Source organism: Lissotriton helveticus, chromosome 9, assembly GCF_964261635.1.
Source record: "Lissotriton helveticus chromosome 9, aLisHel1.1, whole genome shotgun sequence".
Lineage (NCBI taxonomy): Eukaryota > Metazoa > Chordata > Amphibia > Caudata > Salamandridae > Lissotriton > Lissotriton helveticus.
Window position 1 is genome coordinate 912,637,331 of NC_136070.1, and position 27,543 is coordinate 912,664,873.

At 45.1% G+C, this 27,543-nt stretch overlaps 2 long non-coding RNA genes across 2 annotated transcripts in view; one reads left to right on the top strand and one right to left on the bottom strand.

The window, feature by feature from the left end:
- Positions 1-16,978, bottom strand: part of LOC144781991 (uncharacterized) — a 105,485-nt gene extending 88,507 nt beyond the window's left edge. The window contains exon 1 of the long non-coding RNA XR_013601098.1: positions 16,865-16,978. This is a non-coding gene — a long non-coding RNA (uncharacterized LOC144781991). The remainder of the gene's footprint in view (positions 1-16,864) is intronic.
- Positions 1-27,543, top strand: part of LOC144781990 (uncharacterized) — a 190,804-nt gene that overhangs the window by 22,492 nt on the left and 140,769 nt on the right. The gene's annotated exons all lie outside the window — the stretch shown is intronic.

A 27,543-nucleotide genomic window follows, 5' to 3' on the forward strand; every position in this document is an offset into this window, starting at 1 on the left:
GACCCATAAACTGCTTTCAAATTATGTGATCCTGGGCAAATATTTTAATTCATTTAGTCACAATTTGCTTATTTATCACATTTTGAAAGAGCACCTTCAAATATTCGAGTTCAGCGTGTCTGATGTACACAACATTTTTATTTGATTTAATAGACTAACATTTTGCTCCATATATTACAAACCTAGCCACATATGGGATGCACGTGACCACTGACTGCAGGGCGGGGACAGGAATGTTTCTTAAATCGTCCTTAGAAACTATCACTTTCAATAAATGCATACCTCAAGCATGAAGTGGTAGCACCCTCATTTGCAATCAGCAGATTTTCCATTGAAATGCCACACTGACATGCTACCGCCGATAAAACTGTATAGTGTGCAAACAAAGTTTAGAAATTGAGTTTCTAAAACTGTCATTTGCACATCACCATGTAGAGTGTTCTGATTTGTTTTGCTCCTATTTAAATCTTGTTTTGCATCACATTTCTGAATTACAAAACTGTCCTATTGTAATTCCTGAAATATTTTAAAATATTTGTACTGTGTATGTACAAGCTGTTTAAATGTTCAGTTAGAAAAAAACTGATACCTTACAGCCTTTTGTTTCACAATCATTGTCAGATTACTTTATATAAACCTCTAACTGTAATAAGGGGGAAAAGTAAACACCATTTGCCTGGATAAAATAAGCATCAACTCGTGAAAAGACAAACTGACATTTGCCCTCTGTCCTTGAACAGACAGCAAATGTTTCGAGAATAAAACCAGATTTAAAGGCGTCTTTATTGCTTATTCATTTTTTTTAAATGAACAGACCACCTGTTCTTTTCAGTTTAAGTTTAGTCACCAGCACGGAGGAGTAGGTCCTATAAATAACTCGAGCGGAATAGATTGTTTTTAGGCCTGTAAACCGACACCAAACACTCCTATCCGCCCAATCCTGTTAGGACACTTGCTCTAGGCACACTTTCTGCCATGCCCTGACCATGCTGTCATTCTGCCCTCTTACTGAGGTGATCTCTTATCTCACTCCACTGCTGTGTTGGCACTACCACCTATGTTGCCCAATTTATAGCGAGTACAGAGCATTCACCTTACCAATGCTTGTTTGAGTGTTCATTTGTGTGTTATTATTCTTATGTGTTATTAACCTTGTGTAGCTATAACACTCTGTTGTAGTTAACCACTTTACTGAGAGCTGAGATTAGGTCCTCTCACTTGCAATATGATCAGCTTTTGCTTCTGCAAACGGAAGGAAAGCAAGTTGTCATTATAATTAATTTTTATAATTATGTATTTGATAAATCAAAGAGTAAAGCAATTGGGTGGCTTGAAAAAGATCTGGATTACTTTCTCGAGGGGCTAGACGGTGACTATGCATTAATGTGGACAGGGGACTTTAACTGTGGTAAATGTACCTAAGAAGTGGGGGAGCCCTGTGGATATTGTGACCACCTAGGAGACAGGATACCCCACTTCCCCCACGATCTATATGTGCAATCCATGAATAATGTGGTGCATAAATATGATCTGGCGATCTTGGAACCCACCCCTGTGGGAGGGGAACTAACCTACCAACATATGTAGGAGCAAGGTCATCCTCAACTATAGACCACTTTATTTTGTCGGCAAACTGTAGCAAACTTTTTGGAAAATGTACTGATTAACACCAGTTTATTTAACGACCATCACCCCTTAACAGTATCAAGATTAAAACTGACCCAAAAAGAACAGTGTAAGAGATTGGAAAATTATATTGAAACGCAGGGGAACATGGGAGTGTCAATAAAATGGTCAGGAGTAAGCCCGGTCATATTTATGACAAAACTTAAGGGAAAAATACAAAATAATTTAGACACTTGTCTGGATAGTACTGCCCAGAACCAGGAGATCATAACTGCTTTTTATAAAATTATAATTGAAATTGCTGGCGATCTAAGTAGTAAAAGACAGTATAAGGCACGAGATTCTAATCCTAGATGGTTCAATCATAAATGCTCTAAGCTAAATAGGGATTTGAAACTGGCTTTAAAGCAAACACCTAGAGATCGTACAAGGATTTGTACTGTGCGGAAATTATATAGAAATACCCTGCAAGAAATATAAATGGAGTTCTGCGAAGGGGCGTGGGAGAAACTAATCCTGGCTGCAGAGTTAAGACTCTTTTTTGGAAAACAGTTAATCACCCCTTTTTTAAAGCTAATACAACAATAAATACTGTGGTACCCCCAGAAGACTGGGTTGCCCAATTTGAAGACATTTTAAACCCAGATGGTGTGGAAATAAGTGAGAATACAAAAGGAAACTTTATAATGGTAGAACCCATCAACTCTTTACCAATATCGCCAGAAGAGATTGAAGTAGCTTTACAAACATGTGCGAATGGTAAAGCTGCAGGCCCGGACAGAGTACCAATCGATGTTTTTAAGCATGATATGGACTTCTGAATACCCATTGTACAAATGTTTTTAATGCCACCATTGTTTTTTTTTTTTTAACAGCTACCTGGGTTGAAAGCATCAATGTACCGATTTTTAAAAAAGGTGATGGAGGAAAGCCAAATTGCTACCGCCCAATCTCTTCTTGACTCCACGTCAAAATTGATGGGCCGCATAATGCTGGAAAGACTTGAAATTTGGGCCAACGAGGAAAAAATAGTGACTTATGTACAGTATGCTTTCAGAAGAGGAATTTGGACGGTATAGCAGTTTAAATTTAGAGTTAATAATAGGGAAGTATACTTTAGCAAAGGAAGGGGCGATACACCTCGGTTTTGTTGACCTTACTAGCGCCTTTGATTTAGTCAATCACAGCATATTATGGCAAACACTGAAAGGGTTAGGGCCCCCTTGATATAATTACATACTTATCACAGATCTATACCCATTTAACTTCTAGGGTACGATATGGAAAGAGGGGGGAATGGACACCTGATTTCAGTGTAAAGAGCAGCATCAGACAGGGTTGTGTATTAGCACCCCTCCTTTTTTCTCTATATGTTAACAATGTAGACCACTTTTTACAAAATCTTAGTGTAGATGCTCCGAAAGTTGTGACCTGCTTGACCCCCATACTTCTTTATGCAGACAACGCTGTCCTTCTATCAAGGACAGCGATTGGCCTACAAAGCCTTATAGAAAATTTTGCCCTGTACATGACAAAGAAAGATTTGAAATTAAATCTAAAGAGAACTTTTGTAATGACGTGGGGGCAAAAAGCCTAAAAATAAACATCATGTAGGTGGAGTTTTAATTAATAGTCTCATCTTTCTCTTATTTGGGGTTGCTTTTTAACAAGAATGGTACATGGACTCCCATAACGAATATGTAATATGAAATTTTTAAGGTTAATAGAGAGCATTTCTTAGATTTTCAGCGAAGATAGGTAATAAACCCATTCGCGAAATCTTAGCACTCTATCGGAGCAAATGTATCTCAGGGACCTGTTATGGAGCTGCTATTTTGGGTAGGTCTAACATCACCTCCCTACAGACCCAAGAAAATAAATTCTTAAATAGATTATTGGCATGCCCCAATGGGACTGCCAACTACATAATTCATAAAGAATTATCAGCTCTGTACATTAGTGACACAATAAATGTTGCAGAACTCCCCGTTTGGCATGGCATTTGGTCTAAGGCCAAAACAAAACTTACAAAAGATTTAATTATGGACTGTCTAGCACTCGATCAAAGTAGGAAGATTCCATGGCTGGAGCATATTCACAATATTTTAAAATACTGCAAATCTGACACAGATAGAAGAGACCCCCTTTCTATACAGGAACTTAGCAAACAGGAACTTGAGCATAAATATTTAAAACTAGTGGAAAATGAAAGAGACGGGTCCGTCAGTCAAAAATACACTGTCATGTCATATTGTGAATGACCTTTTGTGAGGGGCCTACAGCCGTACTTAATATTGGTGAAAAACGTACAACAGAGATTTTACCTTACAAGGTGAAGGATGAGTACATTACACCATTTAGTTGCTTTCCCTAGAGTGGAAAAATGGTGTCAGAAACTTCCAAATGGTCCATGTGATGGAAAATCCATGCAATCCACGATGTACTTTATTCTGTTTTGTAGCTTTTATAAGGATCTCCAGAAATCTGTTTTAAAACCTCATTTTTTATCAAACATGCTTTTTAAATATAAATATGCATTTAATTTTGTATGTAGTCTGCAAAATATGAAAATTATAAGTACGGTAATCTGTTTTGAACAACTTGCAGTCAGGAAACGAAAAGATTACTCACATCTTGATGCATTGCTATATGAAAATTTAGATGATTATCCCTAAATACCGCTCTTTTTTCAACTATGTATTCCTTATCGAGGTGTTCACTTTGTATTCTAGGTCTTACTATGTATTCTTGCACCAGTACTTTATCTCCCACGACCAAATGTATTAAACCTCACTTAGTTTGCAAATCCTTAGTCCCTTTAAATTGCCAAGAATGATTAATGATGGTTACACAGACTTTTTGATAAAATATTAAAAAAATTATTTTTGTGTATTTGTATTTGAAATGATTCAGAATGACAATGTAAATTTAGGAATGTTTTTTTATAGTATGCTTTTATGGTGAGATTTGTTGCACCGTATAAACCTGCTCTTGATATGACATCTCGTGTGTTTTTTGTTTTTTTTTAACGAATGGAGAATTCTAGGCTGCCTAAAGTGAATTGGAAACACATAACATATTGTGAACTGACCATTGCTAAATAGCCAGTTTTGGAGGATGTCTTCAATAAGTGATAGCTTGAAGAATAACTCTAGGTTTATTACAGATAAACTATGCTAAGCTGAGGAACACACAGACATTGTACATTATGTAATTTGAATTTGCATAATGCATTCCTGCAATACTGTTATAGGGTGATGGAGTAGAGTTGTACCTGCATGTGTTAAAAATCCAGATGCTTTGACAACTAGATGACGTCGAACAATGTGCATAGTGGTACTAGGAATTGCAACTTGATATGAATCCATGGCAGAGGTGGCCGGCAATGAGACAGTTGTACAGCTTGGAGTCTTGTCATGTACATGATGAGGTCAGGGTGAAATAAGTGTAGGAATGTGGTTCCAGTAACTTCCAGAACTGGGTTAAGCACAGTGGGAATGGTGTCCTAAATGTTTGTTTGACCACCAACCCACGGGTCTTTTGGAACTGTACACAAGTGCAGTACAACTCCTGAACAGCAATTAATGTTGTAGTTTCCTTTCTTTAATAATTTTTGTATTCATAACAAAATGGAAATATGAATAAGATGTCTGCAGCATTACATATAAACTTCGCCAGGGCCAGACATACCATTAGTTATACAGGTACATAATGTCAATATAATCACACCTGCCTCCACCACAATAAGGACTACATGATATGTAGCCTGTTGGTTACAGAGCAAACAACCCCTGCCCTGGTCAAAGGATGTGATGGTAGTCTTTAAAAATACTCCATATTTTAACATACTTATGCAGACAACCACTGGATCTATATACCGCCTCCTCTGCTATTGAGCTGTAATCCATACCCTGCAACCATTCCCGAAAGGAGACTGGGTAGGTAGAACGCTTTGCCTTGCCAGTGCGTGGTTATGACCCGCTTGGGCAGTGTAGAAGCAATACCAGCCAGAGCGCGATCTGCACATCCTAACCCAGGAATACTCTAAAAACGACTATCTTTGGACCTTCCTAAGTGCAACCCAGTCACCTCCTGTAGTATTGAAAAGATTCTGGTCCAATGAGTGGAAATAACTGGGCACCGTCACTCCGTGTGCCTCCAGGTGCCTTCTGCATCCCGGCATCAGAGGCATCCCAGCGCCAAGGCCCTCCCTATCCTCCAAAGTTTATCTGGTGTATCGTATACTCTGTGAAAATGTTTTTGAATTGTATGATTTTGCAATCTGTTGGGATGACCAACTGTCAGGCTACCATCTTTGCCTTGGCGTAGTTTTACTTATCTAGCTCTCCTATGTCTGCTTCCTGGCGGTTCCGCCGGATAGTCATGGGGTCTGGCGTATTAATGGCTAGAATTCTATACAACTGTGAGATACACATTACTGCCAATCTCCACCATGGTAATCTTTGCTTCCAGTAGGATATGATTGGAAAATAGGACAGGGTATTTTCCTTGTGTTCTAAAGCATGTTGAATCAATAAATGGAGGATAAACAAACTTGTAAATCGTACTTCTGGCTCAGTTGTGCAAAGGAGAGCATATTTGTGGCTCCAAACATGCCCCAATATGGAGCTGGCCAGCTTGTCCCACCTCTGGAACCCCTTTATTAACTCAAACGACTTTAAGCACGTGACAAGCCACTGCGAGTGTTTCCTTGGAGCCTCTTGCCCACCCCACCCCACCTGTTTCTGTGCCTTATACCAGCATTTAATTGGGATACCAGTGATCTAGGGCACTTGCGGGTGGGCCATGATCATTTGGATGGTGCCGGAAAACCTGCCAGTTTCAGACAAAAAGCTGGGTTTGGTGTGGTTGAAAAAAGCATGTGGAAAAGCACCATTCACAGTAGAAGTCAGTTCTTGAATAGTAGTTTATTGTGAAGGGAGTAATCATAGAAACGTCCCAGCCTCAAAGGCAGGCAACTGACCCATAGTGTTCTTCTTTCTATTAACATTCTACAGTTACATTCTATAATCCCACGAAAGCAACAGGATTCCACACACCTCTTCATCCCCCCTCCCAATAAACCCCAAAACAAAACCAAGGTAAAACAAAAACTGCACCACACAAGTTCTTAAGATATGGTACAAGAGGTGCAGGTCATAAACTATACTTATTTTTCGTTAAAGAAAGACCATTCGCACAGTCATCCAAATATTTTGGACAGGCCACAACTTGTGAGCTTTCTCATCGCAGGAACCTGCTTAACCACATCGATGCTATGCATTTTCCCGCTGTGTGCTGGAAACAACAAAAACACATGTTACATGACGAGCTGGGCTCGTCATCAGCGTAGCAGGAGGCTACCTCATGACGAGCCCAGCTCGTCATGAGTGTGGAAGGGGTTAAGACAGGTAACATTGTATTTTTCAAACATGGGGTTATTGTGAGGTGCTGTGCCAGCGGCAACAAGAGTTATCCCGTTTAGATTCCAAATGCAATTATCGCTCGCCCTCACCGCATTGCGAAATACTTTGATAACATTTGTAGGAGGGGAGAACATTGAAGTCCCATTTTTCAGAGGAAACTTTACTCTTACAGTGTCCCCAACCGCTACTTTAGTTGTGGCAGTGGCGAATCTAATGTCAAAATCACTCATCTTCCTGATCATTTGTTTTTTCATCTCCATTCTCCTCTCTACCACCAGAATGAATCCCACTTCCTTACAATTCATCCACACAAGATACATTTTAGTGTTAGGTCTTCTCCTTAACACCTCAAATGTCATTATTTTGGAAGTGGAATGAGGTGTAGGCCTATACATTTTCACCCTTTGTATGATCCACGGCCTCCAGTCTTTGTTCTGTGACCTTGCAATTTCGAAAGTCTCCTTGAGGACTCTGTTAAACCTCTCTAGCATATTGTTTGTTTCAGGATGATGGAGAGAACTATGTTTATGCCTTATACTTCTCAACGCCAGGAACTCCTCCATCTCTTTGGAGACCAGTTGCCCCTTATCGGTCAGAATGCAATCTGGTAAACCTTACCTGCCAAAACTCTTATTTAGGAATTCAATCACATTGCATGTTTCCTTATGTTGAGTAATCGAAATTTCAGTTCAACATGAAAACGAATCAATCGGTACCTTAACATAAAACTGCCCAGACTTGCAGGCGATAGGCCCCAGAAGATCTAAAGCGATCTTCCTGCCAAACCTTTTCTGACATTTCTTGAATAACCATGGGTTGAACTAGTTGTATAGGTCTCATCACTGGAAGCACATTCCACGCAGTCTCGCACCACTCGTTTTACATGAAAATCCAAACCCGGCCACTAAAAATATGACCTAATCCTCTCCTCTGGTTTTTTTGACACCCCGATGCCCAAAAAGGATCAGTCTTTCTCTGAACACCGTGGGCTGTACCAGCCTGGTTCATCTCCACAGCAGCTCATTCTTGACTGATGGTTCATCTTTCATGTTCCCAGACGTGAGCTCAACTTTCCACTCATTTTTATTTACCACTCCCTCTATGATTTGTTACAAACTAAATTCATCCAAATCCCAATGATCAGCTACTTCTTTCACTACAGCCTCCATGGACATGGACACCAATCTAGACAAGCAATCAGCTACCTTATTTTCTGTACCCGGAATGTATAAAACTTTGAAATCCCTATCTTACAGGGCCACCACCCACCTTCAAATTCTTGAAGAAACGACATCCTGAGTTTTCTTGGTAAACATATCCATCAGGGATTTATGATCCGATTTCTACACAGGTTCTCTTTCTCGATCAGTGTAATAATTTTCAGAACCAAAAAAGGCCCTTGGGTACAAAACAGTCGCCTCTTTGCCATTTTTTATTTGCACAAGAACCGCACCCAAGCCTTTTTGCACTGGCATCCGTTACAAGTATAAAGGCACATGTTGTATCTAAACATTTTAAGGACGGGTCACAAGTCAAGGCTTCTTTGACCTCATGGAACTCCGAATTCCATTGCTAGGTCCATGAGAATCTGACCCTCTACTTCAAAAGATCCCTCATGGCAAAAGTGCGAGCAGCCAAATTCAGCAAAAAATTGTTATAATACTCTGCTAGTTCAAAGAAAGTGACCAAGTCTTCCCTATTCTGTGGAGCTGGAACATTGACAATGGGGCTAACCAGACACTCTAAGTTTGATCCCGGCGTTGGTTAACCTGTGGCCCAAATAATTATTTTCTGAGAGACTAAATTTACACTTTTCTCTTTGGGTGAGACCCTCTTTAAACCTTGTCAAACCCTGTCTTGCTGTCAAATCCTGTTCCTCCTGAGACAAACCATTTACCAAGATGTTGTCCTGATAAATCGTTACCCCAGAAATGCCCTGCAAAACGTCCTCCATGGCCCACTGAAATATAGAGACTGCAGAATTCAACCTGAAAGGTAGCCCTGGATATCTAAACACTCTGAACAGAGTTGTGAATGAGGTCCACTTTGAAAAAGCGCTATTGAGTTTTGTCTGGTGGTAAGCGGCCCGCAGGTCTAGTGTTTGAACACTGCAGCTCCCTTCAGCAGAGCCAACATCTCTGCGACATTAGGGAGAGGGTACTTTATCCATGACTAATTTTCTTTTAAGGCCCCTCAAATCCACAGCGAGCCCAATCTCACTGTATGGTTTGCTAGCTATCACAATGGTCACAGACAATTCAGTTGTTACGGCCTTTTTGCTAAAGGTACACCTCTCGTTTTACCAGCAACTGGCTCTGACAGTTCTTTCAGCATTTTGGGGCACATTCATCAAACTCCTGATTTGCGATTACCAAATAGCGAATTTTAAGGAATCTCTATTTGGTAATTGCAAATGGCTACGCATGTAGGAATCTCTATTAAATTTGCAATTCCTTAAAATTAGCTAATAGCGATTCAGAAGTTGCGAATCGCTATTGGCTAAATTGACTCCGTTCATTCCTATGGGCCTACACACCCATAGGAATGAATGGTAATGCATTTGCAAATTGCGATTACCAAATTGGTAACTGCAAATCCAAGGCTGCCTGTGGAGTGAAGGGCCCCCTGATGCACCCCCCAAAAAAGGTAAGTGTGCACATGTGAAGCACACACATGCCATAAGTGCATGTGTTTGTGCTACCTGGCACTTTTCAAAAATGCATTTTTGTGCACTTATCAAAGCATGCACAAATTACCATCAACTTGAAGTTGATGGTAATTATCGTTTCCTAAATGCACAGTTCGCATTTAAGAAAGGCTACATTCATCGGCAAATGGGATTAGCAAATGGCGATTTCCTAAATGCATTCGGTATTTAGATAATCGGAAAAAATTGCGATCACCTAAATTGCGAATGACAAAGTACATGCATATGAAAAAGCCTTTTTCCATTCGCAAACGGGCCGTTTCTACGAATCGGCCAGTTTACGAACAGAAAAAGACTGGATTCATGTGCCCCTTTGTGTGTGCAATTAGTGAGACACCCTAACTTCTCATTGAATACATCTTTGAACTCATCACACAAACACTCCACCAAACCACATTAACCCGCATTCCGGAACTAGGCACCACCATATGCCATTACATTTGGTGTCACCTCTCAAACAGATGAAACGTCTTTCAACACATTACACGGATCGCTATTGGGGTAAAACATCACATTTAAGCCTTTCTGGAGGGACCAGCTAACAATGCTGTCTCCCTTGCATGAAACATATACCTTCCCAGCTGTTAAATGACCCTTGTTCTCTAAATGTTCTCCAGACTCAGCGACACATGCCCAGGTGAGTCGCACCGGCGTGGAGCCCAGACAGCCTGACTCCTGCCCTCCCGCGCCACCCAAGCTTAATACCGCAACCAAACCAGGCACCTCCTCTCACATTACCACCATGATGGCCCGGGACCTGCCTGCCCCTCCCCCAGTAGTCCTACCTACTCACCTGAAACCTCACAGCCGGAACTCCTTCACCATCATCTCCCCCCCCCCCCCTCCTCTCTACGAAACTGACACATTTTCAAGCAAAAACTCATCCGCAAACACAAAGAAACCCTTATCACAGACATCGATCACTCGGCCTCCAACGGACCGATGAAGATGGACCTGATATTCCACACTGAGAGACCGGAGTACTGGGTCTCCACGATCAGAACGCAACTGTTTATCGCCAAAACCACATCCACTCCACATAGTTGCAAATTAACCACGATACTCCCTTTCAGATCAGCTGGTAGAGGCCACACAAGGCTAACAATGAGAACCTGGAAGCTTTCGACTCCCTATTTCCCGCACTAAGATCAGCCCTCCCTACCCTACCTCACCCTGCCCCAACCCCTTCACTGCCTGCCCCCCACAGCCAACAGAGAAGACCTCGTTCCTCTCCTCCGCGATCCCACTACTTCCCGATACGCTCCCCATCTCCCCGCCGCAACACAACGCTCTCGCACGGCCAACCAGCCACAACAAGAAACTCTAACCACTCTTCCAACTCCTCCTTCAAATCACCACTCCTCCCCCATCTACCGCTTCCCACCGCCCCCTACAGAAAACAATTCCTCGCCAACTGGCAGCCCCCTCGGCACGAGCCTCACCCCAGCTTGCAGACCCCCTACCCCTCCCCCGTCTTCTACCCCGATCCCAATCCCTCCTCTTGAACCATAACACTCCTGGCGCTACCCCTGATGCCCACAACCCCTCCCATGATTCCAAAGCACAGCGGCTCGTGGCCCTTGAAAAATCCGATTGACACTATCACCCAAGGCCTAATGGAAATCCTCTCTAACCTCTGAATAGCCTGTAGACCCCCGAAATCCCCTCCCCGGACCTCCTACTCCACCAACGCCAACAACACGCAGGGGCCCACAGAATTCCTTAGTTCCCAGCCTCTCGATCCCTCCCATAGGATCCAGGGTTCCGGTCCACAGAAGCCTGAAATAACCGGAGCCCCCTGCCCTAGGCCCATGATCTCAAGTATATCGATCTCAAAACACCAAACCTCAAGGCCGTTTAGATCAGAAGCACCTATGCAGACAGTGAAGCAACCTCACTAGCCGCTACATATGACTCTCCCCTCACAGAGTCACCTAAACCCAAAATCCAAGTAATCACAGGTCACCGAAAAGACCTGCCCAACATCAAACCACAGAGACTCCCAGTCCTCACCGCTATACCCAAGGAGACTAAAGATAGAACTGCCAGCAACCAGGAGAAATTCACCAACTGCCTACTAATCAACTGCAGATCGGCCTCACTACATGCACCGGACTTAGCTGAAGCTATCCTCACTCATGACATTGACGTTGCGTTCCTCACGGAGACCTGGCTAAATAAGACATCTCCTCCCTGCCTAGACATTCTGGTACCACCTGGCTTCTCCCTCATTTCCATAGACAGGATAGATCAACGAGGAGGTGGGGTCGCTATCATCCACAAGGACAGCTGGAGCATCTCGGAAACCACCTCTTTTGATTACGATTCATAGGCTTCCTGTGATGTGAATCAGTGGACTTACTACCATTGCGGGAGCAATCCATATGCTTCTTCACCAGGCAATTTCTCAGAACGATTAGACTAGGTCTTAGACAGACAAAACATTATTTGTAGCCCCAGAGAAGTTGTCCCGTTTTCAAACCTCTATACAGGAAATGGAGTGGTTGACTCACTTGGCAAACACCTTTCAACCACAACTCGTCCTAGACTCTCGAAGTATTGCTCCCCAGCATGAATCGATCATATAACTGCTCTTCCAAACTACCCCACAACTTGGCGGTTGCTGCCAACTTTTGTTAAATCAGTTATGTAAGCCTCTACAGACTCTTGTTGTTTTTGTACCCTACTGCCGAAGTGACAACACTCCAGAATTATGCTCACCTTTGGCAAGTAATGCATATCTAATTCCTTCAAGCACATCTTAAATTAGTGAGTCATCCTTGTCATCTAGATCAGGCAGGAGCTCAAATACTTCCTGGCCCTCTGACCCCAAACAATGCACTAATAATGACGCTTTTCTCTCTGCTGTGAGAGGTCCCTGGGGGGGGGAAGGGGGGTGCAGATGCATTATATAGAGGTGCCCTGTAGTAAATTGTAAAAGCTTCTAGAATTCCCTGAGCATTCCGTACCACTCTTCCACAGGCATCTCTTGGCGTCAGCACCAATCTAGACCCGGTCTGCTGGTTGGCTAGCCAGTAGATGAGCTTCCTGGATTTGTTGCCAAATTCATAGATCTGAGGCTGCATTGCTGACGGCACTACTTTTACACCACTGAGCAACTGCTGCCTAAGAGCCTGCCTAACTACCAGGCCTGGCTGAAGTTTTCAGAGTTTTGCTACGTGGAACTCAGCGAAGTTACGAAAAACCCCTACGAAGTTCCGCGATTGGCAGTTCAAATTGCAGTTTGTGCTTCGCAAAGCAGAGCTTTCTGCACTCTGCGAGCCCCGCTTATTGCATAAAACTCCGCAAACTCTGTGAACGGAACAAAGTTCACCACCCAGGCCTACTAACAACCTCCAGTTTGCGCGTCCCTCGACATTATTGCCTCTATTTCACCATAAGTGCATAACACTACCAACAATAGTTTTGCAGGACTTACGTTTTGGGAACATTTATGCTTTACTGCAGGGTGCTAGAATTGTCACGCAAATCGTTTGACTGATGGCTTCTTTTGTAGACCAAACCCCGATCAGTAATTTCCAATTACTCCTTCATACCGGTTTGTGTAAACAGGTTCTCTGCCCTCTCTGATCTTGATAGCTTAGATTGACCGTCATTTATACCAAAACCCACTGAAATTGCCCCTTTGACATCCATGTTGGCTATCCCAGAAAATGACGGTTCTGAGCCTGAGGTCATCCTAGAAAATGACGGTTCTGAGCCTTATGACCCAACGTTACATGTACTAAGCTGGAATGTCGCCGCTTGGCTTCTAAACTAAGTAGTGATAAATGGATCAAGATGGTAAATAAATAGGATATCCTTATGTTTCAGGAGACTTGGCCAACATTAGAGTTATAGAAGGGTATGAATACCTAATATTACCTCATCCCCCCCCTAAACAAGGCAGACCTTCAGGTGGTTTATCCATCTGGGTGACCATGGCGTTGGGTGGCAGTGTAAATACAAATCTCACCAAAAATGCACATTTTCAAGCCTTGATCTACACACGGGGGGGGGTCTCTGTTTTATTAATTTCTTTGTGCCACATGCAGCAAATGAAGAGGGTTTCTGGATCTAGCGTTGATGGGCTGGCCTCACATGTTACTGACACACTCCTTGGATCTCAGACTAGCCTTCCTCTGTGACAGGCACTGTGATTTGGTGATGACTCTCAGCATAGTCTCTTACATGATGTTCCTTGGTGTAGCAACTGCCCACAAAAACTAGCTCATGGGAGCTTTTGCTGAGAGGGCACACTTTAAAGTATTGTGGAGGGTGGATGCTTAGATTTGGACTGGGTATGGACTGTGTACCTCTGCACCATCTCTACCCATGTTGCTGAGTTGGCACCATGAGATCAGCAGGCAGCTCTGCATGAGCTCTTGGCTGGCACTCACCGGCTGTTTAGCCAAGAGTGCATGATACCTGTGCAACTTAAAACTGATACTGCAGTGTCCCACCATGCACAGACAATGACTAACAGACTTCAGGATTTCTGCCATTGGTAAGTGCTGCTGCTTTCATTAGTCTGAGGGCCAGATGGACTGATGTTTGTGACTATAGATGGGCTGATATGAGGTGGGCACTGTGGGTTGGGGTTGATTGGACTGAAGGTTAGTACTATCTGAGCATGCTTTCATCATGTTTTGGCCAATAATTATTTATAAATGCACATGGCTTCCTTTAGTCCGTGATCTTGGCTTCTGCATGGGGCAGTTAATGCAGGACTACTGGAACATAAAAGGCTAAGGCCCTAATTACGATGTTGGTTCTACGCAACCGCACCATTGCGGAAAGGAACAGCCTGACCTTAGGTTGGCGGTTCTGATTGCAGTATTACGATGCCACTGTCCATAGGGCGGTCGCAGACCTCCATTTGTCTATGGAAGCTTGTGCGGTGGGCAGAAAAGGCCCGCAGCACAAGATTCCATTGACAAATGGTGGTTTGTAAACCTCCCTTCACCATGTGGTCGGTGCCTCCCACACAGAGGTATTTTTAGTGGGCACCAGAGGTGCCCCACCCCCATTGCAGAGGGTCGGGGGGGGGGGAAGGGGGCCCTGCTAGGGGCCCCCAATGTCTCTTTCAGGCAGCCTTTCCATGTCGGAAAGGCCAACATGGAATGGCTGTCGGAAACAGACATAATTTCGATTGCGGAGCTGACGTCATTAAGGGATTATGCGGTGTGTCCGACTCACTGACTGGCTCCTTGAGCCAATCTGTACCACGCTGAAATCCCCCGCAGGTTTCACTCAGACTACCATCATCCTAATACGGTGGTCGGACTGTAAACCTACTGTGTCGGTCAGAAAGCCTCTGACCACTGGTTGGAGACTTTCCGCCCGACATCGTAATGAGGCCCTTGGACAATTGCTTCATGTTCTGTCTGGTTCCAATGATGCATGTCATTGGTGTCGGACTCTAATATATAATGTGTGTGACTAATCGATGATTCCAGTTGCAGCTTAGATGACTGACTGCTTGCTTTGTGCCCTTGCTGTTGATTTTGGCCTGTGGTAAATTACCCCAAAGAGGCATATAATTTGTGTGCTTCTGCCACTAATCCATGTTCTGGGAGAGACTACTGATGAGATCCGGTTAGAAGAGAACTAAGTTAATCCTTACCCCACACCAGAACACTGTATGAATGGTCATCAAAAAGCCTCCTCCTGTTATAGAATGTTCACACCATATTTCCAAATCTCTAATTTCGTTTAACTGCCGTCCTCTATGGAGAGTTGTGCTATAAACAAATGATTGATTACGTTAGAGAACCAAAAATATATTCTACAAACCAATGCTGCCCCTTATCAGAGTTCATTCCATTGGTTCTCTGCTCGCCATGCTGAAAACAACCCCCACCACGTATGCAGGAAATTACAAGAATCCATACTTTCTGTTAGGCCAATGGGATGAATTCTATTTAATTTCTCCATCCAGAATAACCGTAATCTACTGAGTTCACTTCGCAAACTTTTGCAGCATCACCTCCAAAACTTGAAATTTCAATTGAATATTCTGCCTAGCCTCCGAATAGTATCTGAAATTCTAAGAAGTGAATTAATCAATTTGAAGCATTAAAGTACTATGGAAACGAATGATGCTTTGTGATGCTCATTTGTGTAGTGTCTTTGTTTGGAATAGGATTAAACGCTAGTTTTGGTCTGATCGAAATTCACACCTACGTCTCTGTGCGGAAGTGTCTCAAGTGGATTACAGATTTGTTTTTTTTTTAAACGGGTTAAAATAGGTGTGTAAGAAATCTAGTGACTATTGCTTAATTATTTATTTTCTGTAAAGATGCAGGGTTGATCTTTACCTTCTAAATGATAAATAAATGTGAAAAGTATGTTGCCATCTATTTGGTGACAATTTTGATAATGTATCTTAAGTAAGGTAGTTAGCCACCTTCATTGACATTGTAGACTAAAGGTCATGTGACACATTACACAACTTTTCCAGTGGGATGTATGACGTTACAACGCATACTTTTACATCGCATACCATTACAACGCATAGTGCTTTTAGGCGCTGGATAGTGATTTATTTAATTTACTATTCCAACTCCAGTCCCCGTGGATAGTAGGGAAGGTGTTGGATAGTATATTAAATACATTCCCTATCCTAGAGCGCCCCCCAGCGCTATGCGTTGTAATGGTTTGCGTTGTAAAAGTTGCGTCGTAATGGTAGTGCGTTGTAAAAGTTTCGTTGTAAAGGATGTTTCCCTTTCCAGTGATGACTTTGAGGGCTCTGGACTAAGCCACAATCCTAAAACGAGGTTGATCTCGGACAGTCATACATTTGTGTTATTCCAAGTTGGTTAAGAAGGTACTTTGATAATAATTTTCATATGAATGGTTACTACTTATTATACTGCGATTATGCTGTTCTTAGTGCAAATATGGGTTTTTCATTAAATTTAAAATGAGACTAAAGATTTTAGCATTTTCCTTTTACAAATGCTTCCGATAGCGTGCCACTCAATGACACGTGAAAAATAAAGGGTCACGAAAACACGCTCAAAACCTAGAATTCTAACACATTTTTGTTATTAAGAAAGATGAAAACAAAAGTAATTTTTCTGCATTTAAAACAAAGCCTTACCCTGTTACTTTTCATGAGCCTGGACAGACGGACCGGACCCTCCAGCTTTCATGAGGTTTTTAGGGCCTGCTCTTACTCCGGAAGCAACACACGTCTGCATAAGGTGTAGGCACCACGTCAAACGAGCACAGTCCAACGGCCTTGGCTTTTGTTAGTTTTACAGTAATTGCGATTTTCACGGTTGCCACGAAGTTACAATCCCGCATTGACTTTTATCTGCCTGAGGCCCAGATTGCTGTCCAAGACTTGAGCAGCGATTTGAATGAAATGTAACATTTGTTTAACCCCTCTGCTGGTGGTGATGCAATAAATGGAGGATTCTGTGTTCCTTAATGGCTTGACTGCCACGGCCATACGTGGAATTCTGCAATTTTGAGTGGAAGAGAGATGTTTCAAATTGTTTGACTCGCCTAACCTCTATCTTCTCTGCCATTTGGGAGGGTGCTTATTTGGGATTTTAGCAGTTCAGGGAGTTTCAGTAATTTTGTGACGGGTAGTTAGAAGCCCGCTCAATGATTTTCCACTGTTGCCCACCAATATATGAATAAAGTAAAACGAAGTTGAAAATGTAGTCCTGTATGCTGGTGATTGCTCCTTTGGGGCATTTGCCCTCGCAGTGCAAGTTAATTGATTGATTAGCCGCAAGGGCGTACCATATCTGTGCGGCTGGGGCCGTGGATCAGAGGCCCAGTGCCCTGAGGGGTGCTAGGAACCCTGATAATCTCTGTATTGTAATGCCCCAAAATCTGTCAACCGGGTAATTTTTCCTTGCTTGCACCAGGGGCTATGGCAGCCTTGCTACACTACTTGGTCAGTGCAGGGTTTCCTTTCCAACTGAAAACCTTCGTTTTTAGGTCGAAGCACGACAGTCGGCTTCGACAACTATTGCTACCAGTTTTTGGGAATGTGGACAGGAGAGGGTGCACGAGCGCAGATCTGCTCAGTTTTGACCTCGTGAGCGCGCACGGCGCCGTGCCCCTCTCCTGCCTCATTCCCTTGCGCAAACACTCTACACTCACGCATGCGCACATACACAGGCATACACAGGCACACACACACACACACTGCATACACACACGCAGACCCACGCGCACACACACACACACACTGCATACACACACGCACACACACTGCATAAACACACGCCCCCCCTTACCTCACCAGGCTCTTTTCTTGCGGGCTCCTTCTGCCTGGCTCCCAGTGGATGGACGGGTGCGATGCGGCCAGGGGCTCCAGTGCTGCTGCGGCGGGCGGGGGCGACACGGCAAGGAACGGCCAGGGACTCCAGTGCGGTCCATCACCTCTTGTACGCCATTAGCAGGCGGAGCCGGAGACGCGGACAAGAACACTCTGCGCCTGCGCAGAAGTGCGTGCGCCCGCCTGACGTCACTTGTCGGAGCCGGAGACGCGGCCAAGAACACTCTGCGCCTGTGCAGTGTTTTGGGCACTTTCCCGCACGAAACCCAGTTCTCCAAGCGTCGCTCGCATCAGTCGGACAAGAAAAACAAAAGGCGCGATCTAGAAGCGGCCTGCCGAGGGTCAAGCAGTTAAATCGCACGCAAACGCCGGAATTCGATTCCAGTGTATAATTTAGGCACTAAAATATATGCCTTTCTTATTCATTTTTAAAACGAAAACAATGCCAGTGTTACACGCACATATCACTTACGATCAGCCTATTTATTACATTGTACGTATAAACGTGTATATTCCAAACATATTTACATTTTGTCGGTTTTGGTGGGTTTTTTTTGCACCCAATTCGAAGATATAAACACTCACATTTTAAAGGGGACTGAGGCATATCTTATGTTTCTCTTTGTAACATGAATGTACTCATAATCTCATAACGAGAGCCCTCAAATCATTCCGCGAAGCTGTGTTATTGTCGAGTCTCCGAACTATAGTCGGCACAGAGGAATACATTATGGAAGCAGGTCATCTAAATCATGGCAAAAACACAAATTAATTTGTTTATTTGAAGTAGAAACATTTTAGGTACACCTGTCATTTAAATTGCGTGGCAATTTAAGTGTCAAAAATATTACATTCAGGATTATGCGGTAAATGCCCGAGTATGACCGCTGCATTTAGACACTCAAAAAGTGTTTTTCCGCTTTTAGGCGACAGTTACGGGTTGACTGCACTAGTCTCTGCCCCGCCCCCCCCCTCCCCCTCCCAAATAAATCTATAATTATGAAATGAAGATTATATTCATTTTGTGGCGTGGCTTTACAGTCGACGCCATCTCTAGACGAGGGAATCTTTAGTGTCGGAGTGAAATAAAAAATAGAAGACCCCGAACGACCCTGAGAAACACCTGCCCAGTTTGCACCAAAATAGAGAAATAAAAGGAGTTTCCGCCTTGGTCCAGTCTGTGCCGACGGAGCCAGAGCCCAGAACGTTCTTTCCATTTCTTTTGTTTGCACTTTTAATAAAGCGCGAAGTGAAACTAATGTGAGCACTTTACACCTGCACCAGACTACAGAAGGAAGCCCCCCCCCCCCGTTTAAACCAACAGTAGAAACACTTTGTACGTCGTTATGACAGCAGACAAGACCCAGTTACACTTCACTTGGCCTCTTGTTTTTTGTGGAAAATACATTCGTTTTTGAGTTAACCCTCTCCGGGGCGAACTAAACGAGTATTCACGGTTCCCTTTCCAACATATCTTATTTCTCCCAGCAGCGACAGTCCCCGAGGTTTTTACAAGCCCATCTGCTTCTGACAGACTATTGTCTCTTTTTTTTTTTTTTTTTTTAAAAACCTTTATTTGAGCAAGCAAGAAGTTACAAGGATGGGCCTACAACCACACGGGCCAGCCGCTAAAAAGGAGTAGAGACATATCATATATGCCCGCAGAGGTGACAGTCAACCAACAATGCAATACTCCACATTATATACAGAGCAAAAAACAGGTTTTATGTTTATAAAAGAAACAAACATACAAAAAGGCGAGAGTGTATCACTGAAGGTCAGCCCAAGGGACGCAAGGGGGGGACAGCAACGGAAGTGCAGTAGCAAAATTCTAAGCACTAAGGAGTTCGGAGGGGGGGGGGGGGAGGGGCGCAGAGATCAGGAAGAAGGGGGGGGAGAGCTGGAAACACCAGCTCAGTCCCTATACGAAGAGTCCGAGAACGCTAGCCGAAGGAGATAGGGTAATCTCGATAGTGTCCACAAGGGGAGGAGTACAAATGTCGCCACGGTATTCATTCCATTGACCCCACACCTTCACCCATGCCCTGGGTCTGCCCCTGGCCACATAGACGGTTTTCTCACGGAACATGGACCAATCCATGTTATCCTCCCATTGCGAGAGGGCAGGGGGCCTGGAGGCCCCCCAGAGTTGCGCAATATCTCGCTTTGCAATCATATAGCCCAGGGTGGCCCATCTAGTCTGTGCCACCGAATAGTCAGTGGGCTCCCAAACATTCAGAAGACCGCGACGAGGTTCTGGACGCAAGGACATCCCTGTCACCACAGTCATCAGATCAAGCACAGCCACCCAATAAGCAGCCACCATCGGGCACTCCCAAAGAATATGCAGGAAAGTAGCACGCAAACCACATCCACGCTTACACAAGCCATCGGAGGAAAAGCCCATCACCATCAGTCGCGGCCCCGTCACGTACACCCGATGAAGGATCTTCAATTGGACCAGACCGAGTCGAGCCGGGATAGCCACCTCCTTCGGGGAGGAGAGGGCCGACTGCCAATCCTCATCATCAAGTTCCAACCCATCTCCCACCCACTGTTCCCGAAGTCGGGCCAGTAAGTCAGTCCGATTGTTAATCAACTTTTTATAGATCAGGGAGATAGTGCTATCAGGAAGATGTTCGTCAAGGATACGGTCCTCAAGGGGGGAAGAGTCAGGCGGAATCTCACCAGGAGCAAATACCGAAACCAAAGCGTGCCTGACCTGTAAATATCGAAAGAATTCCTGACTACTCAGGCCGTAGTCAGCCTGAAGGGCCTGAAACGGGCGCACAGAACCCTTAGAGTACACATCCCCCACCTTAGAGATCCCAATCAATTCCCAACGGTCAAAACCCTTGGAAGACCAAAGACCGCCCAGACGTTCTGAAGCATAAAGCGGCGTCGCCAACGTCAAGCGATCCTCCCAGCCCAGGCTCACATTCGCGGCACGCCATACCGACAAAGCAATCAAAGTAGGTCCCACAAGATGGCGCCCAGCGGAGCGAGAATAGAGCACTCTGTTAAAGTCACCTCCCGGAAGCTGAAGTTTATCCATTTCGAACGCCGGATTACGACCCGGCGAGAACATAGCGTGATTGATAGCGGACAGATGGGAAGCCCAGTAGTATCTCTTAACATCGGGGAGCGCCATGCCCCCATCATACCACGGGATGGAAAGTTTCGCGAGAGCAATGCGCGGTCGCCCATCCCAAATAAGTTGCCTCTGAAGGCTCTCAATCTCCCGAAAATAGGCCTTAGGGATAGGATCGTAATAATTCTGGAGAGCGTAGAGAAACCGCGGTAATGACATCATCTTAAACAAGGCCGCCCGACCCAGGGGAGATAAGGGAAGTTTGCGCCAACGGGCAACGTCCAAACGGAGCCTAAGCAACGGGGGAAGGAGATTACGATCATAACGAAGGGACGGGTCCAAGGTAACAAAAACCCCCAAGTATTTGAAGCCATCCCGGACCACCTGAAGAGGAAGTCTACTCGGCAACGAAGGCAAGACACCAGATAGAACGTACACACATGACTTAGACCAGTTGATGACGAGGCCTGAGTTAGTGCCAAAGGACGCCAGAACGTCAAATAAAACAGATAAAGACTTGCGAGGGGAAGTAAGATACAAGAGGATGTCGTCTGCATAAAGCGAGACGCGGTCTTCGAAGTCCGGGGCCCAACGAATCCCTTTAAGGGATGGTTCCCAACGGAGCCAGGCCGCCAACGGTTCAAGAGCGAGCGCAAACAACAGAGGGGACAAGGGGCAACCCTGACGGGTACCCCTGCCCAAGGAGAAGGGAGCCGACACTCTACCGTTCACTACAACTTGTGCCAGAGGTTCCGCGTACAATAGTCTAACCCAGCTAATAAACTCGCACCCGAATCCGAATTTCTCAAGAGTCGCCCATAAATAGGGCCACTCCACAGTGTCAAAGGCCATGGAGGCATCCAGGGACGCCAAAATGGCCGGTTCAGTCAAACGCCCCGCCCTCGCCAGCACGCCGTGGAGGCGACGTAAATTCAGAGCAGTGTTCCGATGCGGGATAAAACCAGACTGATCCGGATGGACCAAATCCCCGAGGACCGAAAGGAGACGGGTCGCCAAAAGTTTAGCCAACACCTTAGGTTCAACATTTAATAGGGATATGGGCCTATACGAGGAACAGAGGTCACGCGGTTTACCCTCTTTAGGGATGACGACGATTGTCGCCAGACGCTGATCATAAGGAAGTATGTTCCGCTCACGAGATTCTAGAAACATGGCGCGAAGATACGGCGCCACCCCATCGGGGCGCAATTTGTACAACTCAATAGGCAGACCGTTCGGGCCCAATGCTTTGCCCGAACGAAGCGAACGAACTGCAGTGGCTATCTCATCATTCGTAAAAGGGGAGTCCAAAGCAATACGGTCCAAGTCGGTGACACAGGGCAAAGTGATATCACGCAGAAGAAGGCGGGAGTCGGCAACATCCCTTACAGACACGGGAGCATATACCACACGAAATATTCCGCAAAACGATCAACAATAGCAGTCGGATCAATCACATTCTCACCACTCGCAGACTGAATCACGGGCACCACACGATTGACTCTTTCTTTCTTATCCAACCACGCTAGGAGTTTGCCCGCCTTGTCACCCACATCATACAATCTGCCCTGTTGCTCACGAAACATCACCTTCGCAGCGTCAGTGACCAAGGATTTATATGCAAACTGTTTTAGACCCAGGGCATGGAGTTTCTCAGGCGTGACACCAGACTCTAACTCGCCCTCCAGAGCAGAGATCTCTCCCTCGAGGTCCACTACCTCCCTCCTCCCAGCCTTCTTAGCTTCAACAATCAAGGAAAGGGCCTGTCCACGAATCACAGTTTTAAAGGCTTCCCACAGGGACACAGCCGAAGAGACCGACCCCTCGTTTTCCAAGAAATATGCATCCATGGACTTGAGCAAGAGGGTACGAGTCGCAGGGGAGGAAAGATACCAAGGGTTAATGGGAGCCACTCGGCCCGCCGTTTCCACCCCAACCTCGAAACGAAGCCAGAGCGGCGAGTGATCAGAAATACCCCTTGGCAAATGTAAAATCTCACGAACCGCTGATGATTGGGCCGCGGGCATCAGGAAATAATCCAGCCGAGACAGACTGCCGTGAGCCCCAGAATGGAAGGTGTATTGGAGCTGAGTAGGATGCAGCAGTCGCCAGCAGTCCACAAGGCCAAAGGTGTCCAGAAACCCACCCAACCACTGCTGAGCCTGCGGGGTATCTCTAGGGGGATGGCGATCGTGAAGGCCGGAAAACACCGAGTTAAAATCACCGGCCAGAAAGAGAGTACTATCGGGGAGATCTAACAAAACACGGCCCAAATCAGTAAAAGTAGAAGCCTGCAAACCCGGGGGAACATAAACATTGAAGAGAGATAGGGTGCGGCCCTCATATCTACCCACCAAAACAATATATCTCCCACGATCATCGTGAATCACCTCATCAATCGCCAGGGGGAGGGAGGTTCGAACAAGAATGCCCACACCCCTAGATCCGGAGGTAAACCCCGAGTGCGCCACAAGGCGGTAGCCCCATCTATTCATTGCATAACAAACATTACCAATCAAATGGGTTTCTTGCAGGAAAACAATGTCCGGTGACAAACGTCGTATACATTTTAAGACAACACTGCGCTTAATACGATCTCCCAGGCCATTAACGTTCCAGGAAAGAAATTTCAACCCTCTACCCCCCATCCCAGCCGCCCGAGCCAAGACCCCTCGTCCATGAGCTAGACAGCAGAAACAGCAGCAAACACAGGAGCAACTCGCCTTGAAAACAACACACAGAAAAGAAAAAACTTCCCAACCCCCCTCCCCCAAACTGAAGAGAAACACCCCCCACCCTGCACCCCTGCAAAAAGCTAAAGAGCCACCCCAACCTGCAGTGTGCCTGTCGCCCAAGAACCCCTATTCTACACAAAGACCCCGGAGGAGGAAAGGTCTCCGTTCCACCCTCCCCCCGACCTCAGCAAGAACAACAATAACAAACGAAAGACAGAATAATCACAGTGTAGAGGGACGCCGGCCAACACTCCTGATAGTGTATACAAAATAAGACATAAGAGCCGAACAGTTAGATCTCCACACCACCTTCGGCACCACCCGGGTGAGCGGCGGAGTCAGTCTCAGGAGGACGATCAGGCAATGAGTCCAGCCAGTCATTAACAACATCTGGTCGATCAAAGAAAAGGGTACGTTCATTGTATTCGACCCGAAGTCTGGTGGGAAAGAGCATGGCGTAACGTAGGCCCCGATCCCGAAGACGTTTCTTGGCACCACGAAACTCCATACGTTGTCTCTGAACCTGTTGAGAAAAGTCCGGGTAGAAGTTCACCGTAGCATTCTCAAAGGCCACCGGGCCCTTCACCCGCGAGGCCTGCAGGATAGCGTCCCGGTCTCTATAATGAAAAAGCTTCGCTACGATGGGTCTCGGCGGGGCTCCCGGCTTGACTTTGCCCCCTGGAACACGATGTGCGCGTTCCACCGTGAAAAATTTTGTAAGACCAGAAGGGGCCAGATGGTTCAAGACCAGATCCTCAACCAGGAGATCCACCGAGTGGGGTTCAGGGTTCTCCGGTACACCAACCAGGCGAACATTGCAGCGACGTGCCCTATTTTCAAAATCCTCCAGGCGACGGGTCATGAAGTCGTTCCCCCGACGGAGATTTCCGATCTCTGTCTGGAGCTCTGAGACGTCATTCGTAAGGCTAGACGATTTAATATCCAATGATTGTACCCTCTCATTCGTCTTGCCAAGATCAGCACGAATCAGATTCACCTCAATAGCCACGGTGTCAAGTTTATGGGCCAAGGCCTCGTACTGTAGGCCGATGGATTCCCTCACACCCGAGATGGCGCCCATGATATCCTGTAGGGAGGGCTCCGCCGACTCTTCCAAAACTCGTTCGGACGCTATACTGGAACCAGGCAGGGCAGCTCCGGGGGACCCCTTAGAATGGGTATAACGGTCCATGACATTTGATTGAACTGGAGCTCCGCGCAGAGGTGTTTTCGTCTTGCGCGTCTCTCTGTCCCCTCTGCCCGCCATTTTGAAGATGCGTCACAGGACAAGCCACCAGGTTCGACGGGCCCGACACCCAAAGTACAGGATCAAAAGTACGCTAAAAAGGGGGCACAACTCGGGTAGAGGTCGCCAAGCCAGCAAATAGGTCACATGAAAGCCCAACAGTCGATCTGCCTCCAAGTCTCAGCCGGAACACGATGTCCACACCCGTGGCCCAAGTCGGAACAGAATCGAAACCGAAACTTAGGAAGGGAGGACCCACCAGGCCAGATCTCCTGCCGTTGTTGTTCAATTGCAGGACGGCTACAGAACCGCACCCCGTCCCGGGCGCACCTCAAGGGCGGAGCCCAAAAGTTCAGAGCACCATATCTCAGGAATATGATATCCAAATCAAATTCCGAAAAGTGCCAGGGTAATCAGCCAAACGTCCCCCACACGAATTCTTGCAAGAAATCAGGATTCAGCCAGGATAAGATGCCGGGAGCGGCGAGGGTCCGGAGAGCGCTGTGCTCACGCGGCCATCTCGGATGCCCGCCAAGCTCCTCCTCGACTATTGTCTCTTGCTTGTGTTGGCACCTCTCTAACCACTGCCCGATCTTGTGTCCGGTTGCTCTTTTCTTTATTAAATTTTTTTTGGGGGGGGGGGGTTGTCATTTTTTTTATTTAAGTATTATTTATTTTAAAAAAATTAAACGCCATTATTATTTGTAATAGCAATACATCTAAGTCATGTAAATACAAAACATATTGCATTACAAATGCTATAGGTATCACATTTGCGAAAGTTATAACTATTGGCATTGTAAATGACAAAGCTATTAATTTCGCTATTTTCAAAAACAACACATAAATAAAAACTTTGCCATTTAAAATACCAATAGCTCAAACTTTCCTAATGCGAGACCTATTGTATTGCAAATGCTTGTTTTGAAAGAAGCCTACCAGACTGCACAGCAGTAGGTTTGCTAACTACATCTTTGGGACGTTTGTGAAGCTTCCCTGGGAATACGTTCCACCTGTTGTTTACCATTGGCTTTTAGGTTTGTAACTCACATTTTCTTGCTTTCTTTTGTTGGCTTTATTTGTTATAGGCTGTCCAGCTTGAGTACGCCCCTTCCCTAATCTGTGTTTACAGTATCATTCTGAGTGCTCCCTTTCTGTAAACAGGCCTTTAAATATTGTTCTTACCATGTCACTTTTTCTGTGCATTCAAAGACCGAGGTCCAGTATCGGGCTGTGTATTCAGAGGGAGCTTAGTGTTGACTTTTCTTTCTCTGACTTCGAAGTGAGTGGATTTGTGACAATCATTCTGGCTACTAGAGGTAATTTTGAAGTGTGGCTGACACCTCTATTTGAATACTATGAAAACCGATAAATACACTAGCTGATATTTCCATATGTTTGTGCACTGTATACCTTTAGCAGTATAACTTAGTCTGTGCAAGTGTAACAGTCATTTCGATTTGATGCTTACTGTACTTTTGATAAAAAGTACTCTGTTTGGATTGGTCTCCCTTTTTAAAAATTAGCACGATAACAGATGTAGACCATGTATTGGGGATTTTGGTTGTCAAATTATTAAAAACATTAAGTAAAAGAGGGGCCCAGAACTCTGACCTAAATTTTATAAGATCAATGGGGAGCCCATCTGGGCCATGGCCTTTATTACCCAGACTTTGGTTAATGGCGTCCTCAACCTCCGATACTGATATTTGAATTTGGGTGGCAACAAAATTATAGATAGTATCTTCGCACTGGGACGTAGCAGCATATATATTGGAAAAATGGGTTACCCAAGCTTCACTCGTTATGTTACAACTTAAAGGAGTGAGAGTATTACCTAGTGATCTCAGTGACTCGGCAGCTGACCAAAAACCATTTGAGTTATTAAATCTTGGAGCACAAACCAAGCTCTTCCATTGTTATTTAAGGATCTCGACGTTCCTCAGCTTAGTCACTCTTTTGTAAACATACCTCAGTGATCTAATGAGATTAAAATCCCTAGGGGAAGCTAAGAGAGCAGCTCTAAGCTCTCTATTTGCCTGGGAGCAAGTGCTGTTAAACCACTTAGGGTTGGAGTTGGATGCAAGAACAGGTCTTGAGATCAGTTTTTTTGATGCCTGCACATAATTGAACAAAAGCAGAGACTACTTCTGGATTAGGATTGACCGGTGAAAGACAAGTCTCACAGAGTGATTGATGGAGTTTTAACACTTTTTAGACCACACCCCTGTTATCGATACCTTTCCATTTGACCCTTAAATTATCGGTGGAGGATTCTAGGTTACCGGCCCCTATCTCTTTTCTAGGTTCAGGTCTGGAGGCAACCCTAAATAAAACTGAGATTGGGTTATGATCCCCAAAAGTGGATGGTTTAACCTCTGCTTTAACTAAGTAGTCTTCTAGTGTGGCC